General features: G+C 32.0%; 1 pseudogene; it reads left to right on the plus strand.

Annotated features, from left to right (window-relative positions):
* The first annotated feature begins 599 nt into the window (after nucleotides 1-599).
* Nucleotides 600-5,766, plus strand: LOC102602504 (uncharacterized; annotated as a pseudogene).
* The last annotated feature ends 10,051 nt before the right edge of the window (nucleotides 5,767-15,817 follow it).

Consider the following 15,817-nt stretch of genomic DNA (forward strand, 5'->3'; position numbering starts at 1 on the left):
AATGAACAAGTAATTAAGGACAACTAAAGAAGAAAAAGTGGACAAATAATCAGGGACAGAAGAAATATATTCAAATAGTGATATAGCATTATCCTTCTATTTATAATTTCTTAAAAAGTATGTAAAGTCAATAGTGAACAAGTATTATTGCTCAAGGGAGGTATTAATTGATTGTTTATTTTAAATTGAGGGCCATAACTCAATTTTCATCTTGTAATTTTATATCCTATTTTTTCTTCGTTCACCTCCATTTTATTTTTCAAAACAAGGGAAAGAAATGAGAAAATGGATAAAGTGATTATAAAATAATTAATCGGACCAATCAAATTGAGTTATTAAATATTATTTGGTATAAAATATTAGAAAATTAATAATAAAGTGTCTCGTTCATGTCAAACACTTTTTAAGTTCGAACACAACGTATATTATATATGTAGAAATCACTAAAATAAAAAAAATGATTTATTTTTCAATATATATTTTTAAAAACATAATAATAAGTTAACATAATTAATTTCTTGATTTTAAAATATCGCAATATATCTAAATTAAATTATATATATAGCAATTTTCATTTCCATCTTCTCTATAACAAACTTGTACTACACAGTTATGGCGGAAGAGTAGAGAAAAGTGAAATTCCATTGTTGAAAAGCCATTAACACAATTCATCGAAGCTTTTTTATTCTTCTGATTCATACATAGGTTTTCAAAAATGGAAGCAGCAGCTGTTTCAGTTGTAGACAAGTTAAAATCCTTTGCAAAATCTACGCAGGATTTCGCTTCCGTCGTGTTCCGCAACCGCGAAGTTTCCAATCGCCGCAATCCGGTATATTAACTGTGTATTTTCTTTTTCCGGTAAATTTTGGCCTACAATGTGGCCCAGCTGTCAATGAACACTAGTGATTTCTTGCTATTTGTTTTAGTCTTGGTGGATAAAGTTACATGGTGCTTGCTGCTTGTGTGTGTTGTTAGACAAAGACGCTAGTGATTTCTTGTTATCTGTTCTAGCTTTGATGGATAGAGTTACCTGATGCTTGTTGCTTGTATGAGTTGTTTACAAAAACGTCACTGATTTCTTGTTATCTGTTCTATCTTTGATGGACAAATTTACTTGATGCTTGTTGCTTGTGTAGTTGTTAGACAAAAACACTAGTGATTTCTTGCTATCTGTCTTAGTCATAGAGTTACCTGGTGTTTGTTGCTTGTGTGAGGTATTAGGTATCTTGTAGAACTAGTTGAGATGCTTGAAAGTTGACATGGACACTACAATTATCAAAAGAGATAATATAGAGACCCATTTGTTCCTAGCATGCATTGTTAAAAGTAAAATATTGGTGTCTCATTATGGTTGTTTTAATTTTATTTAATTTGGAGGTTGAAAATTAGGGTGGAAGTTTAGTAGGTAGTTGAGAGTTTACTAGTTTTTCTTATAAGTTTATTATTATTACTCTCATACTATCTTATTTTTCGATTTGATTATTACTTGTTATTTCCTTTGCTTCGGCTATCTATTTGTTGTTTCTATTGTTTTGTTCTCCTGTATTTTTGACTTAGCTTCCTCACTACTGTATTTCCTTTTGATAACTAATTTGATATGTTTTATTCAAACCGGGGGTCTATATGAAACAGCCTTTCCCCAAGGGAGGGGTAAGCTGTGTATACACTACCCTCCCTAGATCCCAATCGTGTGATTACACTGGGTATGTTGTTGTTGTTTTCAAGTATTAGTTCGGATACATTTCATTTTTTCCCTATGCAAGCTGATTGCCAGTCATTATGTAAATACCTATTTGCTCTAGTATGCGTTGTTAAGTAGTAACATTGTGGTGTCTCATTAAGGTTATTTAAGTTTCATTTCGTTTGTTTTCAAGTAGTAGTTTGATAATTTTGATTTTTTTTCACCTGTTGAAGCCGATTGACCTATAGAATATGAGTAAAGAAAGTAGAAAGAGACTTATGCTATGCTGGTTTTGTTCAGCGGAATGGATTACTTCTATGGGCTTTATCGGTTTTTTGGTATTTGGATATTATGAGGTTACATCTCGATGTTCTTTTTTTTTTTTTCTTTTAACAATGGTATTTAGAGGTTCCTTGACTAACAACGGTATTGATTAGCTTTGTCCCCAAACATTTAGGTTGATGGAAAGAATTTACTTAGTTTTGCATATGTTATGATTAGGATTGGAACCTTGATTCCCTAGATTGTTAAAAAGAGGAAGGTTGAGGGACTTGTTCTTAGGTCACAGATTCGATCCCTGTGCCATGTGAACTAACTACTAAGTCCTGTAATTAAGTTGAGAAGGATAGAGACTATAGGGGAAAATCCATCATCCCCAAGTTGTGAAGGCTATGGTGTTGGCCCAAAGGGCTGGCTCCTTCTGAAGTTCACAGTCATAAAAGAAAATTGTTGCTCTTTGACTTCAAGGCCACCCTATTGGGACAGGTTTGATAGATGTTTTGGGAAAAAAGGAGAACACCATTGGATCAATATATATTATATTCAAATTTTCCCAACTTAGGATCCTAAAAGAATGTGCAGTAAGAGTTATACAGAGTGAGGGATCCAAGCAAGTATGATATTGAACATTTCTTCAAGATAATAGCTACTCCTTCATGTGAATCTTATTTGAAGCAAATGAATATCTAAAGGGAGAGCAGTTAAAGTTATGAAAATGTTATTTCTTATGTGAGAATGGTAGTTTTGGCTCTTTTTAGAAGGTCAGGGGAAGGTGAGATTGTACACATACCTACTTTTGTACTATTGATCTAAAGTGGGTATATCGGTTACCTGTCATGCAACGTTCAACTGCGGAACAGTGTCATTAGGAAGTACTCAGAGCTTGAGCAGTCAAATTCTTACTTTACCAGTTACCACAAGCTTTGTTATTGGGCACTGCTTTACTCTGATGGGTCTCTTAAGTATGAGAAGGCTCTGTCTGTGTACCCTTAAGTCTTTTATGTTTACTGTCTGCTGTATGACGATGCCTGTATGATATGTGGCTTCCCAGGAAATAATATTGACTAAAGAGTTATCCATATGTAAGAGAAAAATCTCTTTTAACGATCCTTTTGCTTATCGAAAGAAAAAAAAAGATACTTATCCAGATTTATTTTGACATAGTTCGGTTGGGATTTGTTACTCTCATTAGCTGTAGGATATCACTGTTTCCCAACTCCACTCCCCTCGGCAAGCTTTAGTTTGACATATTTGCTAATTCTTATGTAGCAACAGCCTGTATGATGGTGCTTTACAACTCTTCCAATTATATCATTTCCAGATTGAGATCTTGAAGAGATTGCAGCGAGAATCTTTTTCAGATATTATGAAGCTAAGAGACAGACAAGAGAAGTTGGAGCGAGCGCTTGCATTCTATAAATCTTCTAAAGGAAGTCCATTCCAAGAAACTAGCACTCACGTAAGGGGAGAATTTGATGCTGTGGGTGCACTGTTGATGATCGGTACCATTGATGAATCCAAGTGCAATGCAATTGAAAGAGCAATTAGGACTGGTATTGATTCTAGGCTGACTTTGAAACAACTATCCGTGAAAAGGATACACTTGTAGCAGAGTTTGTTGGCAGCGAAAGAGGCCAAATGAATATCCTGGGTAGTCCACTTTCCTTAGCAAAAGTTCTTTATGCAGCAATATCAGTGATTGGTGTTCTGCAGTTGCCATTCCAGTCGGTGGTTGATGCAGAGATGTTGCAGTACCTACAAGTTCACGTGAGGTAAATGCTTCTGAATACTGAATGTGCTTTCTGATTTGTGATCATAGTTATCAATTCCTTGTCCGATTCTTTTTGGTATTGTCAGTATCAGCAAGAAGTTGCAAAAGTAATAAGGTCAAAAGTTTTGTTACCAGCCTCCCAAAAAAAGGTTAGGTCAAAATTCCTGTAAAATGAAGTTGCAGATGTACTCACCAAAACCAAAAGAAAATATCGAGTTGCTGATCTGTGGTGCAAAAGTTCTCGCACTTATTAGGATTGAGTAATGACAAGAAATCAACAGGTGAAATGCTTGGTCCATGGAAACAAATATGGAATGGCAACACCCCAACCAAGGTGAAATGCTTCGCCTGGTTGGTCACCAGAAGGGCATGTCTCACTCAGGAAAAACTCAAGAAAATAGGCACATGGTTCTCAGCATTTCTCAAGAGCCCTGGGCGATGCCAGAACATACTACTGACCTTTTGAGCTGCTGGATGAGGAGAGTGGGGAGCAAGACCCAAAAAAGATGGTGGTCTATGGTACCTACTTGTGTCTGGTGGGCTATTTGGAGAGAAAGAAACCTTAGGTGTCATGAGAATATTACCAACACTATTCAGAAAGTTAAAGAAAATTGACATTAACATTGTTTTTTTAGGTAGTAAAGAAGATGGTATAGAAGAAGTAGAACAGTTGGTAGATTTCCTAGGGTCTATGTAATTATGTATTTAGCTTGTAACTTTTTGGAGGTAGCCAGCATACCCTTAATGTTGAAGAATACAACTTTAACTTTATCAAAAAAAAGAAATCAACAGGTTGACAAGGAAGATTCTGTGGGGGGAGGGAGGTCATTACATGGTTGTTGGCTTGTTGCATAGTGTATTTACTTGTTATATTACATCTTTCAGTTGTCTATGTAGCTTCATGTAAAAGCAAGGTAAGTAATCTGACAAGGAAGATCCCATGGGGAGTCATTAGTTGGTTGTTGCAGATGTTGCATATTGTATCTACTTGTTATATTACATCATTTTTAGTTGCCTTAATGTGTAGCCTAGAATAACATTTTTTTTGGGGAATTTTTGCAGGAAAGGGGGCTGACTGACTATTCATCTTTTGGGCCACCCCTGCTGAATCAACTAAATGGTAGTGGAATCGCTGTGATGGTTAAAAAATCAAATATTGTAGCCTGCTTGGCTCAGTTTGTCTCTGCATTGCCGCCACACTCTGATAGTGTTTTGTATTGTTTTGGCACTTTTGGTCAAGTTGTTTGCCATCTTTCAAGCAATACAAAACTATCAATCTTGGGCATACACAAAATGGCCAATCTGTCACGTCAACAGCCTAGACTCGCAGCTATGTCGTTGCCTTTTAGTTTTTTACAACAGTCAGGGCATCCTCAAGCGTCCTTGGTGGAAAACTGCTTCTTAGATGGGCCACTTGCCATGACCCTAGAGTCAGAACTTGATGAAAGTACAAAAATTGGTGGCTGGGTAGAGACAAATATAGCAAGTCCCGAATATTTGAAGTGGGCAGTTACCATGTCTGATACCTCTGAGGATGATTTTGGATGGGGTTTGAGCTTGGTGGTTTGCTACGAGGTCCAAGAAAGTGGAACCGTTTTCAAGTTGAAAGCTTTCTCAATTTCAACGTAGGAAAGAAGTGCAAGTTGCAACCAGGTCTACTCTATGTGATGGATGAAGGAGCCACTCAGTTTCCTGCATTGATATTCCGCACTAGTTGGTCCTTGTGAAGTATGCAAGCTAGCTCAGACACCACGGTTGGACATAAAAAAACACTCCCGTGAACAATCTCACTCTCCCCTTATATAGAGATACCCTTTAGTAACTCCCACACAAAATAGAAAAGAAGAGAAACAGTATTCACTTTAGTAACAAATTTTAGTCGAAGCAGTTAATAGGATTAAGCTTTGTTCTCTCCTATATAAACTGTTTGACCAATCTTTTAGAAGAACATTTTTTTGGTCAAAGTGAAGTTTCAGGAAAATGTATTTTGTGAACATAGCAGTTTATCATTGGCTAAATGATTTGAGAAACACTTTTAAATGATTTGAGAAACACTTTTGTTGACAAAGGTAAGGATAATGTTCGTGGACGTTAAATTTTCTCCGGACTTCATTTGTGAGATTATACTTAATATGTTGTTGATTAGATAAATAGTTTATGACTTTAGTGTTTGGTCAATTTTCTCTGAGAAGTGTTTTGTGAATGTTACATTACAGAGAAGATATAAAGAATCACTGTATGATTTGTGTTGTTTAAATTAATAAATAATCTGAAATATATATCATGTGAAATTGTAGTCAACTTTTTAAATTCTATTTAATAGGAGTGTTAAGGGGTAGAGACTAGAGAGGCTATTTTTATAGATCCTCAGCTCAAAAGTGATGTTGTTGAAGTAGGATTGCAAGAAAAATATAACAATCAAATAGCAAGATACAAAGCAAATGAAACAATAATGAAACGAGGAAAGGAGGGCAGGGGCGGACCTACCTTGTTGCAAGTGGGTTCATATGAACACACTTCGTCGAAAAAATACATTGTATATACATATATATTCAATCTATTTTTTTGAAACAAAACATTGTATATAATTAATTTGACCCCACTTAAATCAATAGTAACACGCAGCCTAGCGGCAAAGTGGTTACAATTTGACTGATGCATCGCGTGTACGATTCCCACCCACAACATTTTAATACTGCTTCATTTTTTTTTATATGTTGAACCCACTTGGTAAAATTTCTGGGTCCACCACTGAAGGAGGGGGCTAGCCCTCTTCTATGTAAGTTGAAGTTGTGTCAAGTTCTATCTAGTCCCCTTCTTCCTAGTTCTTTTCGAGTACTACCTCTACCCCTTTGACTTCTTCTACAATCAACCTCTCACATCTTCTAACTAACAAGTTTTGTTTATACTAGTTGGGTTTTCCCCCCCCCCCCCTCTTGTTCTTTTCGAGCACTACCTCTATGCCTACTATTTCTTCTACAACCAACCTCTCAGACCTCTTAACTGACGCATCCGTGGCTCCTCACACCTCATTTTCATATGTTCGAACCACATCATCCTCGCTTCTCTCATCTTATCTCCATAAAGGTCACTCCCATCTTGTCCATTATAAATTTGTTCCTAATCATATCACCTAGTTAACCCACACATCCATCCAAGCATCTTCATCTTCTAAACATGGACATTCTTCATTGACCAACACTTTGTCATGTACAACAATATTGTTCTACTATCACTTTATAGAACTTACTTTTTAAAAGCCTTAATGACACATTTTTATCACAAAATACTCTAGAAAGGAGCTTTCGTTTCATCCACCAACACAAATAATGTGCAAAATCATCATCATTCTCCCCGTCTCCTTGGATTAAAACCCAAAGGTACCTTATTTAACTATAATTTGTTGTAAAACTTAAGAATAAAAGAACAATATAAAGAGGAAGACAAAGAAGAATATAGAACAAGAGGAACAATATGTGATAACTTTCTTTCTTTCAAGTGTACACCCTAAGTCTATACAATATGAACTCTTATACCTCTATTTATAGTGTAACATAGAGGCATAAAGGTGGAGGTTATGGAGGTTATGATTATCTACATAATGGAAGAAAGTAATGGAGATAATGGGTGAGAGTAACTTCTTGGTGTAGTGGACATACACACTATAATATTTTATAACACTCTCCCGTGGATGTCCATAGATAATATGCCTCGTTAAAACCTTACTAGAAAAAAAACATGTGGGAAAAAATCCTAATGAAGGAAAAAGAGTACACATATCTTTTAATACGCTTTGAATGTTGCCTCGTTAAAAACCTTACCAGGAAAATCCAATTGGGATAAAATCATGGTTAAGGAAAAGAGTACAACAAGTATTTTTCTCCCCTTGATAAATACTTTACTTGATATCTCGGAGACGATGCATTCCAATCTTATATTACAACTTCTCAAATTTGATGTTGGCAATTCTTAGTGAATAAGTTTACAAGATTATCACTTGAATAAGTCTTTGAACGTCTATCTCACCATTTTGTTGAAGATCATGTGTGAAAAAGACTTGGTGAAATATGCTTTGTTCAATCTCCTTTGATTGTGTCCTCCCTTCAATTGAACTGTATATTATTTTCATATATGGTGACTGGAATATCCTTTTCAAAAGAAAATCACATATTTTCTATAGATCATGATTCCAACCAAAACCACTCCCGACTTAATTCATAGATCAATATTATTTTTGCATGATTTGAAGAAGTGGTTACTAATGTGATTCTTTGAATGCCAAGATATTATTGTGCCTCCATATATAAATAAATAGTCCATTTGCGATCGAGCTTTATGCGGATCAAATAAATATTCTGCATCTACATACAAATCATTTCAATTTTATTGAATCTCGTCTTTTCTTCTCAAAGAAAATCACACATCTTTTATGTGTTAAGTCACTTGCTTCGTTAGTTTCCTGTCATAACTTGAATCATAATATGACAATCCTTTCACATAACTTTCATTATGTTTATCAAACAATCTTCTAGCATTTGCATAACCAACAATCTGTAAGTGCACCAATTGCACTAATACATGACATTTTAAATCATGTTCATGAGATCAAAAAGATTCTTTCTATGTGTTAAGCAGTCTCAAAATCATTGGGTATTCAATGGAATTGCTTTAAGACCTTTTAAATTCTTTAAGAATTTTCATATAACCTTCATCGTCTAGTTAGACATGATAATATTTCATTACACATATTCAAGTATTTTATCTATTGCCAGACTGAAATAAGTCTCATTGCATCCACCACTGGAGAATATATCTCCATTTAATAATGTTAGGACTTTTGCGAAAGTCCTTTATGCCCTGAGGTACAAACCGTACTTTATATCTTACAGTTATACTTTCGCACAATGATTCATTTGTACCCATGAACTATAAGTTCAAAAACAATATTTTTTAAGTGAAGCAAAATATACTTGAATAGTGCATTTTAATTTGGCCAATCATTTATCTGTCCACATTATATGACATATTTGAATTCAAGATCCTCGTAACCATTTATAGCATTGAGTGCTACTTCATATCAAATATACCGTCGACAATCATTTTGATATCGATTCCAATTCGACATAACTTATTGAGCTCTCTTCAGTTTTCATCATTTCAGGTACTTGAACCTTTGCTAAGGTCTTATGAAGTGCTATGTCGTAGTACTCTCTCAGAGCACTTAGCTCATTATCATGACCATTTCGGTAATTTGCTCTTCTCCTTCCTCAAGGAGTTATACGTTTGGAATCGATTGGTCTATCACACTTTCGGTGTACCATAGGCTCTGTCTTTCAAGGACTATTTATTGGAACATTTGCAACTTAATTATAATATTGGGTCAGTAAATATATCTGGCAAAACAACATTTTGCAAATGAATTATCTCTTAAACTTCAAGTTCACATTTTTTTAACGATGATCTAGATAATTCACCACACATAATTTTCAGCTGCTAAACACATCTCCCCCTAATGTTAGGAAATCTAACATTTATCCTCAACCTCATTTGGGTATCCATCTTTGTGCGTGGTGGAGCAATAAAATCATATGTGCACATATCAAATATTTAGATGGAAATTATTTAGTTCCTGACCCTGAACCAATTGTGATGGGAGAACCTTGTTGGCTTGATGCATACATGTTAAATAAACTCATCTCATATCAAATTTTATTTGAGAGATTTCTTCTCATAATCAATGGTCTAGCTATAATTGGAGGCAAACAATTTCTGCTAAACCAACCAGTATTATCAACATAATTATATAATTTGAAATTGTACTCTTAATTTAACAATTCGAGCAAACAACCTTACAAAATCCAATTTGTAAGTTGATACAAATGCACATGTGACCATACCATAGATGCATCTATTAAATCATAGTAGTTAGCGGTCCACATGGCAAGTGAACGGGCCATATTCACCTTTTTATATGTTTCAAATAATTTCGGAGGATACAATCCCAACCTTAGCTAGTACATTGATCATTTTATGATGAGAACAAGCAACACAAGAGAATTCTGGAAGATCTTTTATTTCTTCAAACATATAGCCACGTGAATTCTCAATTTATTTTGCATCACATTTGAACCGGAATGGCCAATCGGTTATGCCAACTGATATGTATTCTAGTAAACTTTTTGTTTACTTTTGCATGTGATTTCTTCATCATGCCTATATTTTTATACAACAAACAAGGAAAAGACAGGTAACCTTTTACGCAAATATTCATAATCCGCTTTGATTGTAGTAAAGTGAAGATATTTAATATTTCAATAATTTACAATCTCAATATAATAATTTTTTTTCTTTCAATTTCTCCGAAACTTAAAAAGTTTCTTTTGAGACTTACTACAACCCCAATATGATAAACTATTTCATTCCTCCGGATAGTAACAATTAGCCCTTTCGGAACTCTCAATTAATTTTGTGTACTACCACAAATTTCACAACACCATTCTTATGGTGACCATCTCCTTCAAGGAGAAATTTTTTATTATTGTCATAGTTAAAATTATTACAAGCAAAATTTATTTCTTGACAACCAATGACAAATTTGTGTTCCCACACAATAATATTAATTTTGGTCATGACCACAATTTTTATAGAAAAGAATTAGTATTTATTTCATTTGTCCTCCAATAGTTCATAATAAAACATACCACAATATTTGTGTAGTACTCAAAGTATATGACCAAAATGACCATTCATGTCAAAAAAAAAAAAATTCAATACATCAAACCTCCCGTAGAGGTGAGATGTGACGTTTATTTAATCATACATGAACATGTCCTTATCCAAACGAACACAGGGCACATTCTCTTCAAGAAATGACCATAATCATTTGTACATGCTCCATAAATTTTTATTAGTTATACTTTGACATTATCAAATTTATTTGACCCACATCAACATCACTTTAAAAGTACAAAATGTACTATCACTTTGTATTTTCTTTATTTTGATGGAGGATTTACAAAACTTTCAAATTGGGTTGCACCAACCCAATGTGACCAATAACCTGTCATACCACTTTGATGACCCAAAATTACCTTCACATTTGAAGGCCCGTCTTAAGAACACATGATGTTCTTCCTTTAAATTACCACAATTGACTATTAACATTGTATAACTTACATAAATCTCATAGTGCAAAAAGTAAATTACATCATATCCCTACTCTTTTTCTAATTACAATAATCCTTTAAAATTTGTACCTTCCGGATACGTAAGTCACCATCCGGATACACTAATTCACCATCCGGATACATTAATTCTAATACAAGAAGAAATCTTTCTGTTGCACTAAAAAGGGATCTGAAAATTAATTAAATCTCATAAATTACGTTTATGTTTCTTCTTACTCTCAATCATATAGAGGCAAATCCTAACAGAATGAAGAAATTCAAAATTTCAAATTGCTCTCTCGTTCAACGAAGAAATCTTTCAGATTTGATTCAAAATCTTTTGTCGAAATTTTGGGTAAGCGAGGTGAATATGAATGATACAAAAGTGATGGAATTATTGTTGGACAAACGATTTCCTTTTGAATCTTCAAGTTCATCGAACATCCTTTAATTTTGATTCAAGATTATCAAAACTTTTGAGATTCAAGATTCTTTCTTCTTCCAATTCATCGAAGATCCTTTCAATTTCGATTCAAAATTGTCGAAAATTTTGAGATTCAAAATTCTTCTCCTAATTAATTGAAGATCGTCAAAAATTTTGAGATATACATCATGAATATCTTTGTTACTTAGAATTTTACTATTTATGTATCTTGTTTTTTTTTTATGAATTGTCATCACCATAGGCAGTACCTAGGTGTTCTAGGTCTGGCACTACCCCTCATTCCCATATCAAAAAGTTGAGTCTATAACTGGCAGCAACTACGTTAGCTTGTTCATTTCTTGAACATTGATATGTATTATATTTATATTAAGTACATTAAATAAATAATTATTGCCCATAATATGTTAGATTTGACATCGATACATTATTGTGTGATAGTTGCTATGTAAATTGATACATTTAGTATGAATTCGAATTTACATATCATATCTAAAAAATTAGTGCATGATACATTACTATTTATGTATCTCGTTTAAATTCATAAGTACTGTATTTATACTAAATACATTAAATAAGTAATTGTTGCCCATAAGATGTTAGATTTGAGATTGATACATTATTGTGTGGTAGTTGTTATGTAATTGATACATTTAGTATAAATTCAAATTTACGTATCATATCTAAAAAATTAGTGCATGATACATTACTATTTATGTATCTAGTTTAAATTGATAAGTATTGTATTGTTACGGGATACATTAAATATGTAATTGTTGCCATAAGTTATTTTGTTTGAGATCGATACATGTAGTATAAATTAATATTTATGTATCATGCCCGTTTAATTTGACGTAGCTATGTATTATATACAAAAAAAATTATGAATATGATAAACAATGATTTAGTTATAAAATAGCACTGCATGATAAATGTAACCATCTCTTGATTAACTTTAAATCATTAACCGGAGAGAGAAAATATTTAAAATTCAAAATAAAGGAGTGATAAAGGTAAATGATGATATAGTGGAGTGATTATAGGCATGAAAAAAGAGAGAAAAATAGTAAAGTTGGAAGTCTGAAAGTTATGTATCTGGATAGGAGAGAATTTGAGGAAAAAGAAGGTTTTTTGTAATTTTTTAAAATGATAGGAAATAATAGAAAATAGGGTTAAAAAAATGTGTAGTTAGGTAATTTTTCATTAACATTTTATCATACTCATATTCATACATTTAAGCACTTGTCATTTTCAGACACATTCACATAAGAGGATGAACCAAATCAATTGGACAAATTTCATGACTTTTATCAAGAGCATATCAATTTGCTCACTCATCATTACATCGTCATAATAAAACGTTGGGACTTGAACCCAACGTCTTAGCCATAAGAAGGCATTTTAGGTCATTATTTGTTGGGACCAATCCAACATTTTATTATGATGATGCACCAGGACTCTCACCCGATGTATTACCCTCTTGATACGATAGGACTTGAATCCTTCGTCTTACCCTCAATCAATAACATAATAAGCCAAATTTAATAGGATTCACCATTGAGCCTTAAAAAATATTGTCACTTTGTGATTAACATGTACAAATAAATATAGAACAAAAGAAACACAATAAAAATATTCTCAACAAAGTATGTACTAATATCTTAAACTTGTCAAAACAGAGAGTTACATACAACAATATATTATATTATGTTTGGTGCACAATAATTAAACTAGTGAATTACCGTTATAAATTAAAGAATCAATTGCACACTAAGAAAATAATAATTTCAATTACACTAAAATAAAACTGCTCACTATCACCACCCCTTTTTCAATTTCCATGTGAACCCAAAATATTTCACACACAAAACAAAATAAATTAAAAGCTTATGTAATAACCAAAGCAGTTAGCATAATCATAAATCAAATATAAAATAAGTTTCACATACAAAAGAAAGTATATATAGTCATAGTGAAAAAAATAAATACACAGTGACAATAATATGAATCATTCAGCTTGTTCACAAGTAAAATTATCCTTCTATTTATAGTTTCTTAAGAAGTGTGCAAAGTCAATAGTGGACAAATATTATTGCACAGAAGAGATATTAGTTGATTGTTTATTTTAAATTGAGGGCGAGAATTCAATTTTCATCTTGTAGTTTTTTATCCTATTTTTTCTTCTTCACCTCCATTTTTTTTTTTCAAAACAAGAGAAAGAAATGAGAAAATGGATAACGTGATTATAAAATAATTAATCCGATCAATCAATTGAGTTATTAAAAAATATTTGGTATAAAATATTAGAAAATTATATTTCTATTATATAGAAGAGCCGTGGAAGGACGATCATGGCAATGAAGAGTTGTACAATGAACAATACAAATTATATTATGTACTTTGCCTTGTCTTAATCCCTCACCAATAACCTTTAAACATGTGTAACAATGTGGACCCATTCTCTTTACATCATTACAATTGTACTATCTATTATAAATTTTAAATGTTTAACAATTATCAACTCCATTCATATTTTGTTCACCCCATTTATTATTCAATCTTCACTATATTTTTTACATGCCCTATATTTAGTCCTCACAATTTAAAATCAAGTTAGCTTTTTTAATAGTACAATTTCAAAAATGTTTTTAACTATATAAATAATCTTTTTGGTAATTTCAGAATTCAAATGTTCAAAAAAAAAAATTTAAACAATAAAATGGAATTTTTATTACTCCCGTTATTCTTAAATACTTATCATAATTTTGTTTTGGAAAGTCAAACAATGTAATTTTTTATAAATTACCAATTAATTCTCAATACTACTATCCTCTTGTCTCAAATAAGAAGGGGGAATTAATTTCTTTTAAGCAAATTATCTCCTTTTTGAAATATTAATAAATTTCATGAACATACTATATGACAAATTTAAATTTCAAAATTATTTATATGTAGCTGTAATTCATAAAAAGTAAAAGATTATTAAAAGATTTATCAATTGAATCTAGACAGAAACTTACAAAGCATAACTTATGCTTTGAAACTACGTATAATATCTTTTATTAGAGACATAAATGACACAAATACTTTTAAATATGAATCATCTCACCATGATCAAAAAATTTAAAACAAATTTTTATCATACCAAAAAAGTAAAAATATTTTTATCATAAAGATAGATAAAATAAATGTAATTTTATCCGAATTTTTGTTATTTTGTTATAAACAAAAATATTTAAATGAAATTGTAGTTGTGCGAGTTAGATATAGAATTTTAATATTATTTAATAAAATAAATTTATGACTTGACTTTATATATTAATAGTCCATTAAATTTGTCAATAAATTTCATTTTGATACTAAATCTACGGCTTATTCCGATGGAACATCTAAACACTTCACACATTTAATGTTCAAATTTTGAAAGAAAAAACTATGTGTGCGTGATTACAAATGCTTATTAGATCGTTATGTTAACCACATAAACATGTCATCTCAGTTAATTATATCTACATCCACCAAATCAGAACATACTTGAGGCTTACCCTTTTTTATATGAGCTGAGATACATAAAATTAAAGAAGATGACATATTTTATATCCAACATATATTTGTCATTTAATTTAATGTTAATATCTAACATAATGTTAAAATGAATATTAGATTACGTATTTAATATTAGTCGAGATAACTTATATAAGTTATAAGTTATTTTTTAATTTTATAAAAATAAAAAAAGTACTTCAAAGTGTAATGCCCATTATTACTCTTTAATTTATTTACGTGAAAATATTGAAAATTAATTTATTATTTAAGAATATGATTAATTACGTATAAATACAACTTAAGACAGTAATGTTGGTCCCGTTAACGAGCCTTTTCATATCTAGTCTAGTATATATATAAAAGAGAGCTCTAGGCCCGTCTACGTGGCGCCACCACAAATAAAAATTTCCGTTTAATTTATTTATTTCCAAAATTAGTCTTTCCCTTTCATGAAAAGTTGTGACTTTTATGAAAAGTTGTGACTTTTATTGAAAACTTGTGACTTTTATAAAGAGTTGCAACTTTTATGAAAGGTTGTAACATTTACGAAAGGCTGTGACCTTTCCGAAAAATTGTGACTTTTCCAAAGAGTTGTGACCTTTCCGGTAAGGCACAATAAACATTTGTTCACACTACCATTTGTTGTCTATAAATAGAGGGGTTTCCTCTCATTTTAAAATAATTAAAATTCTGAACTTCTTCTTCTTCTTCTGCACAGTTAAATATTTGATTCTGAACTTCTTCTTCTTCTTCTGCACAATTAAATATTTGGGTACTTTGCTCCTGTTGAGTGACTCACTGACAAGGAGACACTGTGCATTCAGTGTGCTCGATTTTCCTTTCTATTTCATTCTATTATTACAGATCCTGATATTTTTTTACGTTTATTAATGTAGGCTTATGATATTAATTGTTATTTTTTAGTACATGTT

This window comes from Solanum tuberosum, unplaced genomic scaffold, assembly GCF_000226075.1.
Source record: "Solanum tuberosum cultivar DM 1-3 516 R44 unplaced genomic scaffold, SolTub_3.0 scf00118, whole genome shotgun sequence".
Lineage (NCBI taxonomy): Eukaryota > Viridiplantae > Streptophyta > Magnoliopsida > Solanales > Solanaceae > Solanum > Solanum tuberosum.